The sequence below is a fragment of the Pristiophorus japonicus genome, chromosome 11 (genome assembly GCF_044704955.1).
Source record: "Pristiophorus japonicus isolate sPriJap1 chromosome 11, sPriJap1.hap1, whole genome shotgun sequence".
Taxonomy (NCBI): Eukaryota; Metazoa; Chordata; class Chondrichthyes; family Pristiophoridae; genus Pristiophorus; species Pristiophorus japonicus.
The window spans coordinates 155,555,957-155,572,504 of record NC_091987.1 but is presented as its reverse complement, the minus strand read 5'-3'; positions in this window follow the sequence as shown (position 1 = coordinate 155,572,504).

Below are 16,548 nucleotides of genomic sequence, written 5' to 3'. Positions count from 1 at the left end.
ATGCGGCACAACACATATGCACCATGACAAACTTCGAAAAACTCAGAAAAGTAGTACAATAATTCGAAAACCTCTGAAACAGCGCAGAGTATTGTAGAACGCAGCACCATGAGAAACCTCGAAAAACTTTAAAAAGTCATAAAATAATTCGGTAACTTCTGAAACAGTGTAGAATAGTTTAGAACGCGGCACAACCTATATGCACCAGGAGAAACATGGAAAAACTCAAAAAAGTAAAAACAGAACTCGAAATCTTCTGAAACAGCATAGAGTAGTTTCGAACGCGGCACAACCCATATGCACCAGGAGAGACATGGACAAACTCAAAAAAGTAAAAACATAACTCGAAATCTTCTGAAACAGCATATAGTAGTTTAGAAGGCAGCACAACCCATATGCATCAGGAAAAACTTCGAAAAGCTCTAACAATTAGAAAAATTGCTCGAAATCTTCTGTAACAGAGTAGAGTAGTGTAGAACGCAGCACAACACAAATGCACCATGGGAAACTTCGAAAAACACATAAAAGTAATAAAATAACTCGAAATCTTCTGAAACAGAGTTGGTGTGGAACGCAGCACAACCCAAATGCCACATGAGTTACCTCGAAAAACTCAAAAAAGACGTAAATTAATTAGAAAATTTCTGAAACAGCGTAGAATAGTTTAGAATGCGGCACAACACATATGCACCATGACAAACTTCGAAAAACTCAGAAAAGTAGTACAATAATTCGAAAACCTCTGAAACAGCGTAGAGTATTGTAGAACGCAGCACCATGAGAAACCTCGAAAAACTTTAAAAAGTCATAAAATAATTCGGTAACTTCTGAAACAGTGTAGATTAGTTTAGAACGCGGCACAACCTATATGCACCAGGAGAAACATGGAAAAACTCAAAAAAGTAAAAACATAACTCGAAATCTTCTGAAACAGCATAGAGTAGTTTCGAACGTGGCACAACACATATGCACCTTAAGAAACTTCAAAAACTCAAAAAAGCAATACCATAACTCGAAAACCTCTGAAACAGCGTAGAGTATTGCAGAACGCAGCACAACACATATGCAACATGAAAAACTTCGAAAAACTCAAAAAAGTCATAAAGTAATTCGAAAAGCTCTGAAACAGCGTAGAGTATTGTAGAACGCAGCACAACTCATATGCACCATGCGAAACCTCGAAAAACTCAAAAAAGTCATAAAGTAATTAGGAAACTTCTGAAACAGCGTAGAATAGGGTAGAACGCGGCACAACCTATATTCACCAGGAGAAACATGGAAAAACTCAAAAAAGTAAAAACATAACTCGAAATCTTCTGTAACAGACTAGAGTAGTGTAGAACGCAGCACAACACATATGCAACATGAGAAACTTCAAAAAATTCAAAAAAGCAATACCATAACTCGAAAACCTCTGAAACAGCGTAGAGTATTGCAGAACGCAGCACAACACATATGCAACATGAGAAACTTCGAAAAACTCAAAAAAGTCATAAAGTAATTAGAAAACTTCTGAAACAGCGTAGAATAGTTTAGAATGCTGGACAACACATACGCACCATGACATACTTCGGAAAATTCAAAAAACTAATAAAATAACTCGCAAACCTCTGAAACAGCGTCGAGTAGTGTAGAACGCAGCATAACCCATGTGCACCATGAGAAACATCGCAAATCTCAAAAAAGTCAGAAAGTAATTCGAAAACTTCTGAAACAGCGTAGAGTATTGTAGAACGCAGCACCATGAGAAACCTCTAAAAACTTTAAAAAGTCATAAAATAATTCGGTAACTTCTGAAACAGTGTAGAATAGTTTAGAACGCGGCTCAACCGATATGCACCAGGAGAAACATGGAAAAACTCAAAAAAGTAAAAACATAACTCGAAATGTTCTGAAACAGCATAGAGTAGTTTCGAACGCGGCACAACCCATATGCACCAGCAGAGACATGGACAAACTCAAAAAAGTAAAAACATAACTCGAAATCTTCTGAAACAGCATAGAGTAGTTTAGAAGACAGCACAACCCATATGCATCAGGAGAAACTTCGAAAAGCTCTAACAATTAGAAAAATTGCTCGAAATCTTCTGTAACAGCGTAGAGTAGTGTAGAACGCAGCACAACACAAATGTACCATGGGAAACTTCAAAAAACTTTAAAAAGTAATACAATAACTGGAAAACCTTTCAAACAGCGTAGATTATTGTAGAACGCAGCAAAACACGTATGCACCATGGGAAACTTCGAAAAACACATAAAAGTAATAAAATAACTCGAAATCTTCTGAAACAGAGTTGGTGCAGAACGCAGCACAACCCAAATGCCACATGAGTTACCTCGAAAAACTCAAAAAAGACGTAAATTAATTAGAAAATTTCTGAAACAGCGTAGAATAGGTTAGAATGCGGCACAACACATATGCACCATGACAAACTTCGAAAAACTCAGAAAAGTAGTACAATAATTCGAAAACCTCTGAAACAGCGCAGAGTATTGTAGAACGCAGCACCATGAGAAACCTCGAAAAACTTTAAAAAGTCATAAAATAATTCGGTAACTTCTGAAACAGTGTAGAATAGTTTAGAACGCGGCACAACCTATATGCACCAGGAGAAACATGGAAAAACTCAAAAAAGTAAAAACATAACTCGAAATCTTCTGAAACAGCATAGAGTAGTTTCGAACGCGGCACAACCCATATGCACCAGGAGAGACATGGACAAACTCAAAAAAGTAAAAACATAACTCGAAATCTTCTGAAACAGCATATAGTAGTTTAGAAGGCAGCACAACCCATATGCATCAGGAGAAACTTCGAAAAGCTCTAACAATTAGAAAAATTGCTCGAAATCTTCTGTAACAGAGTAGAGTAGTGTAGAACGCAGCACAACACAAATGCACCATGGGAAACTTCAAAAAACTCAAAAAAGTAATACAATAACTGGAAAACATTTCAAACAGCGTAGATTATTGTAGAACGCAGCACAACACAAATGCACCATGGGAAACTTCAAAAAACCCAAAAAAGTAATACAATAACTGGAAAACCTTTCAAACAGCGTAGATTATTGTAGAACGCAGCACAACACATATGCACCATGGGAAACTTCGAAAAACACATAAAAGTAATAAAATAACTCCAAATCTTCTGAAACAGAGTTGGTGTGGAACGCAGCACAACCCAAATGCCACATGAGTTACCTCGAAAAACTCAAAAAAGACGTAAATTAATTAGAAAATTTCTGAAACAGCGTAGAATAGTTTAGAATGCGGCACAACACATATGCACCATGACAAACTTCGAAAAACTCAGAAAAGTAGTACAATAATTCGAAAACCTCTGAAACAGCGTAGAGTATTGTAGAACGCAGCACCATGAGAAACCTCGAAAAACTTTAAAAAGTCATAAAATAATTCGGTAACTTCTGAAACAGTGTAGATTAGTTTAGAAAGCGGCACAACCTATATGCACCAGGAGAAACATGGAAAAACTCAATAAAGTAAAAACATAACTCGAAATCTTCTGAAACAGCATAGAGTAGTTTCGAACGTGGCACAACACATATGCACCTTAAGAAACTTCAAAAACTCAAAAAAGCAATACCATAACTCGAAAACCTCTGAAACAGCGTAGAGTATTGCGGAACGCAGCACAACACATACGCAACATGAGAAACTTCGAAAAACTCAAAAAAAGTCATAAAGTAATTCGAAAAGCTCTGAAACAGCGTAGAGTATTGTAGAACGCAGCACAACTCATATGCACCATGAGAAACCTCGAAAAACTCAAAAAAGTCATAAAGTAATTAGGAAACTTCTGAAACAGCGTAGAATAGGGTAGAACGCGGCACAACCTATATTCACCAGGAGAAACATGGAAAAACTCAAAAAAGTAAAAACATAACTCGAAATCTTCTGTAACAGACTAGAGTAGTGTAGAACGCAGCACAACACATATGCAACATGAGAAACTTCAAAAAATTCAAAAAAGCAATACCATAACTCGAAAACCTCTGAAACAGCGTAGAGTATTGCAGAACGCAGCACAACACATATGCAACATGAGAAACATCGAAAAACTCAAAAAAAGTCATAAAGTAATTAGAAAACTTCTGAAACAGCGTAGAATAGTTTAGAATGCTGGACAACACATACGCACCATGACATACTTCGGAAAATTCAAAAAACTAATAAAATAACTCGCAAACCTCTGAAACAGCGTCGAGTAGTGTAGAACGCAGCATAACCCATGTGCACCATGAGAAACTTCGCAAATCTCAAAAAAGTCATAAAGTAATTCGAAAACTTCTGAAACAGCGTAGAGTATTGTAGAACGCAGCACCATGAGAAACCTCTAAAAACTTTAAAAAGTCATAAAATAATTCGGTAACTTCTGAAACAGTGTAGAATAGTTTAGAACGCGGCTCAACCGATATGCACCAGGAGAAACATGGAAAAACTCAAAAAAGTAAAAACATAACTCGAAATGTTCTGAAACAGCATAGAGTAGTTTCGAACGCGGCACAACCCATATGCACCAGCAGAGACATGGACAAACTCAAAAAAGTAAAAACATAACTCGAAATCTTCTGAAACAGCATAGAGTAGTTTAGAAGACAGCACAACCCATATGCATCAGGAGAAACTTCGAAAAGCTCTAACAATTAGAAAAATTGCTCGAAATCTTCTGTAACAGAGTAGAGTAATGTAGAACGCAGCACAACACAAATGCACCATGGGAAACTTCAAAAAACTTTAAAAAGTAATACAATAACTGGAAAACCTTTCAAACAGCGTAGATTATTGTAGAACGCAGCAAAACACGTATGCACCATGGGAAACTTCGAAAAACACATAAAAGTAATAAAATAACTCGAAATCTTCTGAAACAGAGTTGGTGTAGAACGCAGCACAACCCAAATGCCACATGAGTTACCTCGAAAAACTCAAAAAAGACGTAAATTAATTAGAAAATTTCTGAAACAGCGTAGAATAGGTTAGAATGCGGCACAACACATATGCACCATGACAAACTTCGAAAAACTCAGAAAAGTAGTACAATAATTCGAAAACCTCTGAAACAGCGTAGAGTATTGTAGAACGCAGCACCATGAGAAACCTCGAAAAACTTTAAAAAGTCATAAAATAATTCGGTAACTTCTGAAACAGTGTAGAATAGTTTAGAACGCGGCACAACCTATATGCACCAGGAGAAACATGGAAAAACTCAAAAAGGTAAAAACATAACTCGAAATCTTCTGAAACAGCATAGAGTAGTTTGGAAGACAGCACAACCCATATGCATCAGGAGAAACTTCGAAAAGCTCTAAAAAGTAGAAAAATAGCTCGAAATCTTCTGTAACAGAGTAGAGTAGTGTAGAACGCAGCGCAACACATATGCACCATGGGAAACTTCAAAAAACTTAAAAAAAGTAATACAATAACTGGAAAACCTTTCAAACAGCGTAGATTATTGTAGAACGCAGCACAACACATATGCACCATGGGAAACTTCGAAAAACACATAAAAGTAATAAAATAACTCGAAATCTTCTGAAACAGAGTTGGTGTGGAACGCAGCACAACCCAAATGCCACATGAGTTACCTCGAAAAACTTAAAAAAGACGTAAATTAATTAGAAAATTTCTGAAACAGCGTAGAATAGTTTAGAATGCGGCACAACACATATGCACCATGACAAACTTCGAAAAACTCAGAAAAGTAGTACAATAATTCGAAAACCTCTGAAACAGCGTAGAGTATTGTAGAACGCAGCACCATGAGAAACCTCGAAAAACTTTAAAAAGTCATAAAATAATTCGGTAACTTCTGAAACAGTGTAGAATAGTTTAGAACGCGGCACAACTTATATGCACCAGGAGAAACATGGAAAAACTCAAAAAAGTAAAAACATAACTCGAAATCTTCTGAAACAGCATAGAGTAGTTTCGAACGCGGCACAACCCATATGCACCAGGAGAGACATGGACAAACTCAAAAAAGTAAAAACATAACTCGAAATCTTCTGAAACAGCATATAGTAGTTTAGAAGGCAGCACAACCCATATGCATCAGGAGAAACTTCGAAAAGCTCTAACAATTAGAAAAATTGCTCGAAATCTTCTGTAACAGAGTAGAGTAGTGTAGAACGCAGCACAACACAAATGCACCATGGGAAACTTCAAAAAACTCAAAAAAGTAATACAATAACTGGAAAACATTTCAAACAGCGTAGATTATTGTAGAACGCAGCACAACACAAATGCACCATGGGAAACTTCAAAAAACCCAAAAAAGTAATACAATAACTGGAAAACCTTTCAAACAGCGTAGATTATTGTAGAACGCAGCACAACACATATGCACCATGGAAAACTTCGAAAAACACATAAAAGCAATAAAATAACTCGAAATCTTCTGAAACAGAGTTGGTGTGGAACGCAGCACAACCCAAATGCCACATGAGTTACCTCGAAAAACTCAAAAAAGACGTAAATTAATTAGAAAATTTCTGAAACAGCGTAGAATAGTTTAGAATGCGGCACAACACATATGCACCATGACAAACTTCGAAAAACTCAGAAAAGTAGTACAATAATTCGAAAACCTCTGAAACAGCGTAGAGTATTGTAGAACGCAGCACCATGAGAAACCTCGAAAAACTTTAAAAAGTCACAAAATAATTCGGTAACTTCTGAAACAGTGTAGATTAGTTTAGAACGCGGCACAACCTATATTCACCAGGTGAAACATGGAAAAACTCAAAAAAGTAAAAACATAACTCGAAATCTTCTGTAACAGACTCGAGTAGTGTAGAACGCAGCACAACACATATGCAACATGAGAAACTTCACAAAATTCAAAAAAGCAATACCATAACTCGAAAACCTCTGAAACAGCGTAGAGTATTGCAGAACGCAGCACAACACATATGCAACATGAGAAACTTCGAAAAACTCAAAAAAAGTCATAAAGTAATTAGAAAACTTCTGAAACAGCGCAGAATATTGTAGAACGCAGTACAACTCATATGCAACATGAGAAACCTCGAAAAATTCAAAAAAATCATAAAGTAATTTGAAAACTTCTGAAACAGCGTCGAGTTGTGCGGAGCGCAGCATAACTCAAATGCACCATGGGAAACCTCGAAAAACTCAAAAAAGTCATAAAATAATTCGGTAACTTCTGAAACAGTGTAGAATAGTGCAGAACGCGGCACAACCTATAAGCACCAGGAGAAACATGGAAAAACTCAAAAAAGTAAAAACATAACTCGAAATCTTCTGAAACAGCATAGAGTAGTTTAGAAGGCAGCACAACCCATATGCACCAGGAGAAACTTCGAAAAACACAAAAAAGTAATAAAATAACTCGGAAACCTCTGAAACAACGTAGAATAGTTTAGAACGCGGCACAACACATAGGCACCATGACACACTTCGGAAAACTCAAAAAACTAATAAAATAACTCGCAAACCTCTGAAACAGCGTCGAGTAGTGTAGAACGCAGCATAACCCATGTGCACCATGAGAAACATCGCAAATCTCAAAAAAGTCAAAAATTAATTCGAAAACTTCTGAAACAGCGTAGAATAGTTCGGAACGCGGCACAACTCATATGCAACATGAGAAACCTCGAAAAACTCAAAAAAGTCATAAATTAATTAGAAAACTTCTGAAACAGCGTAGAATATAGTAGAACGCAGCACAACTCATATGCAACATGGGAAACCTCGAAAAACTCATAAAAGTCATAAAGTAATTTGAAAACTTCTGAAACAGCGTCGAGTTGTGCGGAGCGCAGCATAACTCAAATGCACCATGGGAAACCTCGAAAAACTCAAAAAAGTCATAAAATAATTCGGTAACTTCTGAAACAGTGTAGAATAGTGCAGAACGCGGCACAACCTATATGCACCAGGAGAAACATGGAAAAACTCAAAAAAGTAAAAACATAACTTGAAATCTTCTGAAACAGCATAGAGTAGTTTAGAAGACAGCACAACCCATGTGCATCAGGAGAAACTTCGAAAAGCTCTAAAAAGTAGAAAAATAGCTCGAAATCTTCTGTAAGAGTAGAGTAGTGTAGAACGCAGCACAACACATATGCACCATGGGAAACTTCGAAAAACACATAAAAGTAATAAAATAACTCGAAATCTTCTGAAACAGAGTTGGTGTAGAACGCAGCACAACCCAAATGCCACATGAGTTACCTCGAAAAACTCAAAAAAGACGTAAATTAACTAGCAAATTTCTGAAACAGCGCAGAATAGTTTAGAATGCGGCACAACACATATGCACCATGACAAACTTCGAAAAACTCAGAAAAGTAGTACAATAATTCGAAAACCTCTGAAACAGCGTAGAGTATTGTAGAAAGCAGCACCATGAGAAACCTCGAAAAACTTTAAAAAGTCATAAAATAATTCGGTAACTTCTGAAACAGTGTAGATTAGTTTAGAACGCGGCACAACCTATATACACCAGGAGAAACATGGAAAATCTCAAAAAAGTAAAAACATAACTCGAAATCTTCTGAAACAGCATAGAGTAGTTTCGAACGCGGCACAACCCATATGCACCAGGAGAGACATGGACAAACTCAAAAAAGTAAAAACATAACTCGAAATCTTCTGAAACAGCATATAGTAGTTTAGAAGGCAGCACAACCCATATGCATCAGGAGAAACTTCGAAAAGCTCTAACAATTAGAAAAATTGCTCGAAATCTTCTGTAACAGAGTAGAGTAGTGTAGAACGCAGCACAACACAAACGCACCATGGGAAACTTCAAAAAACTCAAAAAATAATACAATAACTGGAAAACCTTTCAAACAGCGTAGATTATTGTAGAACGCAGCACAACACATATGCACCATGGGAAACTTCGAAAAACACATAAAAGCAATAAAATAACTCGAAATCTTCTGAAACAGAGTTGGTGTGGAACGCAGCACAACCCAAATGCCACATGAGTTACCTCGAAAAACTCAAAAAAGTCATAAAATAATTCGGTAACTTCTGAAACAGCATAGAGTAGTTTAGAACGCGGCACAACCCATATGCACCAGGAGAAAAATGCAAAAACTCGAAAAAGGAAAAAAATAGCTCGAAATCTTCTGTAACAGACTAGAGTAGTGTAGAAGGCAGCACAACACATGTGCACCTTAAGAAACATGGAAAAACTCAAAAAAGTAAAATCATAACTCGAAATCTTCTGAAACAGCATAGAGTAGTTTAGAAGGCAGCACAACCCATATGCACCAGGAGAAACTTCGAAAAACACAAAAAAGTAATAAAATAACTCGAAAACCTCTGAAACAGCGTAGAGTAGTTTAGAACGCGGCATAACACATACGCACCATGACACACTTCGGAAAACTCAAAAAACTAATAAAATAACTCGCAAACCTCTGAAACAGCGTCGAGTAGTGTAGAACGCAGCATAACCCATGTGCACCATGATAAACATCGCAAATCTCAAAATAGTCATAAAGTAATTCGAAAACTTGTGAAACAGCGTAGAGTATTGTAGAACGCAGCACAACTCATATGCAACATGAGAAATCTCGAAAAACTCAAAAAAGTCATAAAATAATTCGGTAACTTCTGAACCAGTGTAGAATAGTTTAGAACGCGGCACAATCTATATGCATCATGGGAAACATCGAAAAACTCAAAAAAGTAAAAACATAACTCGAAATCTTCTGAAACAGCATAGAGTAGTTTAGAAGGCAGCACAACACATATGCAACATGTTAAACCACGAAAAACTCAAAAAAATAATACAATAACTCGAAAACCTCTGAAACAGCGTAGAGTATTGTAGAACGGAGCACAACCCATATGCCACATGAGAAACCTCGAAAAACTCACAAAAGTCATAACGTAATTAGGAAACTTCTGAAACAGCGTAGAATAGTGTAGAACGCGGCATAACCCATATTCACCAGGGGAAACATGGAAAAACTCAAAAAAGTAAAAACATAACTCGAAATCTTCTGTAACAGACTAGAGTAGTGTAGAACGCGGCACAACCCATATGCACCAGGAGAAAAATGGAAAAACTCGAAAAAGTAAAATAATAGCTCGAAATCTTCTGTAACAGACTAGAGTAGTGTAGAAGGCAGCACAACACATGTGCACCTTAAGAAACATGGAAAAACTCAAAAAAGTAAAATCATAACTCGAAATCTTCTGAAACAGCATAGAGTCGTTTAGAAGGCAGCACAACCCATATGCACCAGGAGAAACTTCGAAAAACACAAAAAAGTAATAAAATAACTCGAAAACCTCTGAAACAGCGTAGAGTAGTTTAGAACGCGGCACAACACATACGCACCATGACACACTTCGGAAAACTCAAAAAACTAATAAAATAACTCGCAAACCTCTGAAACAGCGTCGAGTAGTGTAGAACGCAGCATAACTCATATGCAACATGGGAAACCTCGAAAAACTCATAAAAGTCATAAAGTAATTTGAAAACTTCTGAAACAGCGTCGAGTTGTGCGGAGCGCAGCATAACTCAAATGCACCATGGGAAACCTCGAAAAACTCAAAAAAGTCATAAAATAATTCGGTAACTTCTGAAACAGTGTGGAATAGTGCAGAACGCGGCACAACCTATATGCACCAGGAGAAACATGGAAAAACTCAAAAAAGTAAAAACATAACTTGAAATCTTCTGAAACAGCATAGAGTAGTTTAGAAGACAGCACAACCCATGTGCATCAGGAGAAACTTCGAAAAGCTCTAAAAAGTAGAAAAATAGCTCGAAATCTTCTGTAAGAGTAGAGTAGTGTAGAACGCAGCACAACACATATGCACCATGGGAAACTTCGAAAAACACATAAAAGTAATAAAATAACTCGAAATCTTCTGAAACAGAGTTGGTGTAGAACGCAGCACAACCCAAATGCCACATGAGTTACCTCGAAAAACTCAAAAAAGACGTAAATTAACTAGTAAATTTCTGAAACAGCGCAGAATAGTTTAGAATGCGGCACAACACATATGCACCATGACAAACTTCGAAAAACTCAGAAAAGTAGTACAATAATTCGAAAACCTCTGAAACAGCGTAGAGTATTGTAGAAAGCAGCACCATGAGAAACCTCGAAAACTTTAAAAAGTCATAAAATAATTCGGTAACTTCTGAAACAGTGTAGATTAGTTTAGAACGCGGCACAACCTATATACACCAGGAGAAACATGGAAAATCTCAAAAAAGTAAAAACATAACTCGAAATCTTCTGAAACAGCATAGAGTAGTTTCGAACGCGGCACAACCCATATGCACCAGGAGAGACATGGACAAACTCAAAAAAGTAAAAACATAACTCGAAATCTTCTGAAACAGCATAGAGTAGTTCAGAAGGCAGCACAACCCATATGCATCAGGAGAAACTTCGAAAAGCTCTAACAATTAGAAAAATTGCTCGAAATCTTCTGTAACAGAGTAGAGTAGTGTAGAACGCAGCACAACACAAACGCACCATGGGAAACTTCAAAAAACTCAAAAAAGTAATACAATAACTGGAAAAGATTTCAAACAGCGTAGATTATTGTAGAACGCAGCACAACACATATGCACCATGGGAAACTTCGAAAAACACATAAAAGTAATAAACTAACTCGAAATCTTCTGAAACAGAGTTGGTGTGGAACGCAGCACAACCCAAATGCCACATGAGTTACCTCGAAAAACTCAAAAAAGTCATAAAATAATTCGGTAACTTCTGAAACAGCATAGAGTAGTTTAGAACGCGGCACAACCCATATGCACCAGGAGAAAAATGCAAAAACTCGAAAAAGGAAAAAAATAGCTCGAAATCTTCTGTAACAGACTAGAGTAGTGTAGAAGGCAGCACAACACATGTGCACCTTAAGAAACATGGAAAAACTCAAAAAAGTAAAATCATAACTCGAAATCTTCTGAAACAGCATAGAGTAGTTTAGAAGGCAGCACAACCCATATGCACCAGGAGAAACTTCGAAAAACACAAAAAAGTAATAAAATAACTCGAAAACCTCTGAAACAGCGTAGAGTAGTTTAGAACGCGGCATAACACATACGCACCATGACACACTTCGGAAAACTCAAAAAACTAATAAAAGAACTCGCAAACCTCTGAAACAGCGTCGAGTAGTGTCGAACGCAGCATAACCCATGTGCACCATGAGAAACATCGCAAATCTCAAAAAAGTCATAAAGTAATTCGAAAACTTGTGAAACAGCATAGAGTATTGTAGAACGCAGCACAACTCATATGCAACATGAGAAACTTCGAAAAACTCAAAAAAGTCATAAAGTAATTAGAAAACTTCTGAAAGCGTAGAATAGTTTAGAATGCTGGACAACACATACGCACCATGACATACTTCGGAAAACTCAAAAAACTAATAAAATAACTCGCAAACCTCTGAAACAGCGTCGAGTAGTGTAGAACGCAGCATAACCCATGTGCACCATGAGAAACATCGCAAATCTCAAAAAAGTCATAAAGTAATTCGAAAACTTGTGAAACAGCGTAGAGTATTGTAGAACGCAGCACAACTCATATGCAACATGAGAAATCTCGAAAAACTCAAAAAAGTCATAAAATAATTCGGTAACTTCTGAACCAGTGTAGAATAGTTTAGAACGCGGCACAATCTATATGCATCATGGGAAACATCGAAAAACTCAAAAAAGTAAAAACATAACTCGAAATCTTCTGAAACAGCATAGAGTAGTTTAGAAGGCAGCACAACACATATGCAACATGTTAAACCACGAAAAACTCAAAAAAATAATACAATAACTCGAAAACCTCTGAAACAGCGTAGAGTATTGTAGAACGGAGCACAACCCATATGCCACATGAGAAACCTCGAAAAACTCACAAAAGTCATAACGTAATTAGGAAACTTCTGAAACAGCGTAGAATAGTGTAGAACGCGGCATAACCCATATTCACCAGGGGAAACATGGAAAAACTCAAAAAAGTAAAAACATAACTCGAAATCTTCTGTAACAGACTAGAGTAGTGTAGAACGCGGCACAACCCATATGCACCAGGAGAAAAATGGAAAAACTCGAAAAAGTAAAATAATAGCTCGAAATCTTCTGTAACAGACTAGAGTAGTGTAGAAGGCAGCACAACACATGTGCACCTTAAGAAACATGGAAAAACTCAAAAAAGTAAAATCATAACTCGAAATCTTCTGAAACAGCATAGAGTCGTTTAGAAGGCAGCACAACCCATATGCACCAGGAGAAACTTCGAAAAACACAAAAAAGTAATAAAATAACTCGAAAACCTCTGAAACAGCGTAGAGTAGTTTAGAACGCGGCACAACACATACGCACCATGACACACTTCGGAAAACTCAAAAAACTAATAAAATAACTCGCAAACCTCTGAAACAGCGTCGAGTAGTGTAGAACGCAGCATAACCCATGTGCACCATGAGAAACATCGCAAATCTCAAAAAAGTCATAAATTAATTCGAAAACTTCTGAAACAGCGTAGAATAGTTCGGAACGCGGCACAACTCATATGCAACATGAGATACCTCGAAAAACTCAAAAAAGTCATAAAGTAATTTGAAAACGTCTGAAACAGCATCGAGTTGTGCGGAGCGCAGCATAACTCAAATACACCATGGGAAACCTCGAAAAACTCAAAAAAGTAATACAATAACTGGAAAACCTTTCAAACAGCGTAGATTATTGTAGAACGCAGCACAACACATATGCACCATGGGAAACTTCGAAAAACACATAAAAGTAATAAAATAACTCGAAATCTTCTGAAACAGAGTTGGTGTAGAACGCAGCACAACCCAAATGCCACATGAGTTACCTCGAAAAACTCAAAAAAGACGTAAATTAATTAGAAAATTTCTGAAACAGCGTAGAATAGTTTAGAATGCGGCACAACACATATGCACCATGACAAACTTCGAAAAACTCAGAAAGGTAGTACAATAATTCGAAAACCTCTGAAACAGCGTAGAGTATTGTAGAACGCAGCACCATGAGAAACCTCGAAAAACTTAAAAAAGTCATAAAATAATTCGGTAACTTCTGAAACAGTGTAGAATAGTTTAGAACGCGGCACAACCTATATGCACCAGGAGAAACATGGAAAAACTCAAAAAAGTAAAAACATAACTCGAAATCTTCTGAAACAGCATAGAGTAGTTTCGAACGCGGCACAACCCATATGCACCAGGAGAGACATGGACAAACTCAAAAAAGTAAAAACATAACTCGAAATCTTCTGAAACAGCATATAGTAGTTTAGAAGGCAGCACAACCCATATGCATCAGGAGAAACTTCGAAAAGCTCTAACAATTAGAAAAATTGCTCGAAATCTTCTGTAACAGAGTAGAGTAGTGTAGAACGCAGCACAACACAAATGCACCATGGGAAACTTCAAAAAACTCAAAAAAGTAATACAATAACTGGAAAACCTTTCAAACAGCGTAGATTATTGCAGAACGCAGCACAACACATATGCAACATGAAAAACTCCGAAAAACTCAAAAAAGTCATAAAGTAATTCGAAAAGCTCTGAAACAGCGTAGAGTATTGTAGAACGCAGCACAACTCATATGCACCATGAGAAACATCGCAAATCTCAAAAAAGTCATAAATTAATTCGAAAACTTCTGAAACAGCGTAGAATAGTTCGGAACGCTGCACAACTCATATGCAACATGAGAAACCTCGAAAAACTCAAAAAAGTCATAAAGTAATTTGAAAACTTCTGAAACAGCGTCGAGTGTGCGGAGCGCAGCATAACTCAAATGCACCATGGGAAACCTCGAAAAACTCAAAAAAGTCATAAAATAATTCGGTAACTTCTGAAACAGTGTAGAATAGTGCAGAACGCGGCACAACCTATATGCACCAGGAGAAACATGGAAAAACTCAAAAAAGTAAAAACATAACTTGAAATCTTCTGAAACAGCATAGAGTAGTTTAGAAGACAGCACAACCCATATGCATCAGGAGAAACTTCGAAAAGCTCGAAAAAGTAGAAAAATAGCTCGAAATCTTCTGTAACAGAGTAGAGTAGTGTAGAACGCAGCACAACACATATGCACCATGGGAAACTTCAAAAAACTCAAAAAAGTAATACAATAACTGGAAAACCTTTGAAACAGCGTAGAGTATTGTAGAACGCAGCACCATGAGAAACCTCGAAAAACTTTAAAAAGTCATAAAATAATTCGGTAACTTCTGAAACAGTGTAGAATAGTGCAGAACGCGGCACAACCTATAAGCACCAGGAGAAACATGGAAAAACTCAAAAAAGTAAAAACATAACTCGAAATCTTCTGAAACAGCATAGAGTAGTTCAGAAGGCAGCACAACCCATATGCACCAGGAGAAACTTCGAAAAACACAAAAAAGTAATAAAATAACTCGGAAACCTCTGAAACAACGTAGAATAGTTTAGAACGCGGCACAACACATACGTACCATGACACACTTCGGAAAACTCAAAAAACTAATAAAATAACTCGCAAACCTCTGAAACAGCGTCGAGTAGTGTAGAACGCAGCATAACCCATGTGCACCATGAGAAACATCGCAAATCTCAAAAAAGTCATAAATTAATTCGAAAACTTCTGAAACAGCGTAGAATAGTTCGGAACGCGGCACAACTCATATGCAACATGAGAAACCTCGAAAAACTCAAAAAAGTCATAAATTAATTAGAAAACTTCTGAAACAGCGTAGAGTTGTGCGGAGCGCAGCATAACTCAAATGCACCATGGGAAACCTCGAAAAACTCAAAAAAGTCATAAAATAATTCGGTAACTTCTGAAACAGTGTAGAATAGTTTAGAACGCGGCTCAACCGATATGCACCAGGAGAAACATGGAAAAACTCAAAAAAGTAAAAACATAACTCGAAATCTTCTGAAACAGCATAGAGTAGTTTCGAACGCGGCACAACCCAATTGCACCAGGAGAGACATGGACAAACTCAAAAAAGTAAAAACATAACTCGAAATCTTCTGAAACAGCATAGAGTAGTGTAGAAGGCAGCACAACCCATATGCATCAGGAGAAACTTCGAAAAGCTCTAACAATTAGAAAAATTGCTCGAAATCTTCTGTAACAGAGTAGAGTAGTCTAGAACGCAGCACAACACAAATGCACCATGGGAAACTTCAAAAAACTTTAAAAAGTAATACAATAACTGGAAAACCTTTCAAACAGCGTAGATTATTGTAGAACGCAGCAAAACACGTATGCACCATGGGAAACTTCGAAAAACACATAAAAGTAATAAAATAACTCGAAATCTTCTGAAACAGAGTTGGTGTAGAACGCAGCACAACCCAAATGCCACATGAGTTACCTCGAAAAACTCAAAAAAGACGTAAATTAATTAGAAAATTTCTGAAACAGCGTAGAATAGGTTAGAATGCGGCACAACACATATGCACCATGACAAACTTCGAAAAACTCAGAAAAGTAGTACAATAATTCGAAAACCTCTGAAACAGCGTAGAGTATTGTAGAACGCAGCACCATGA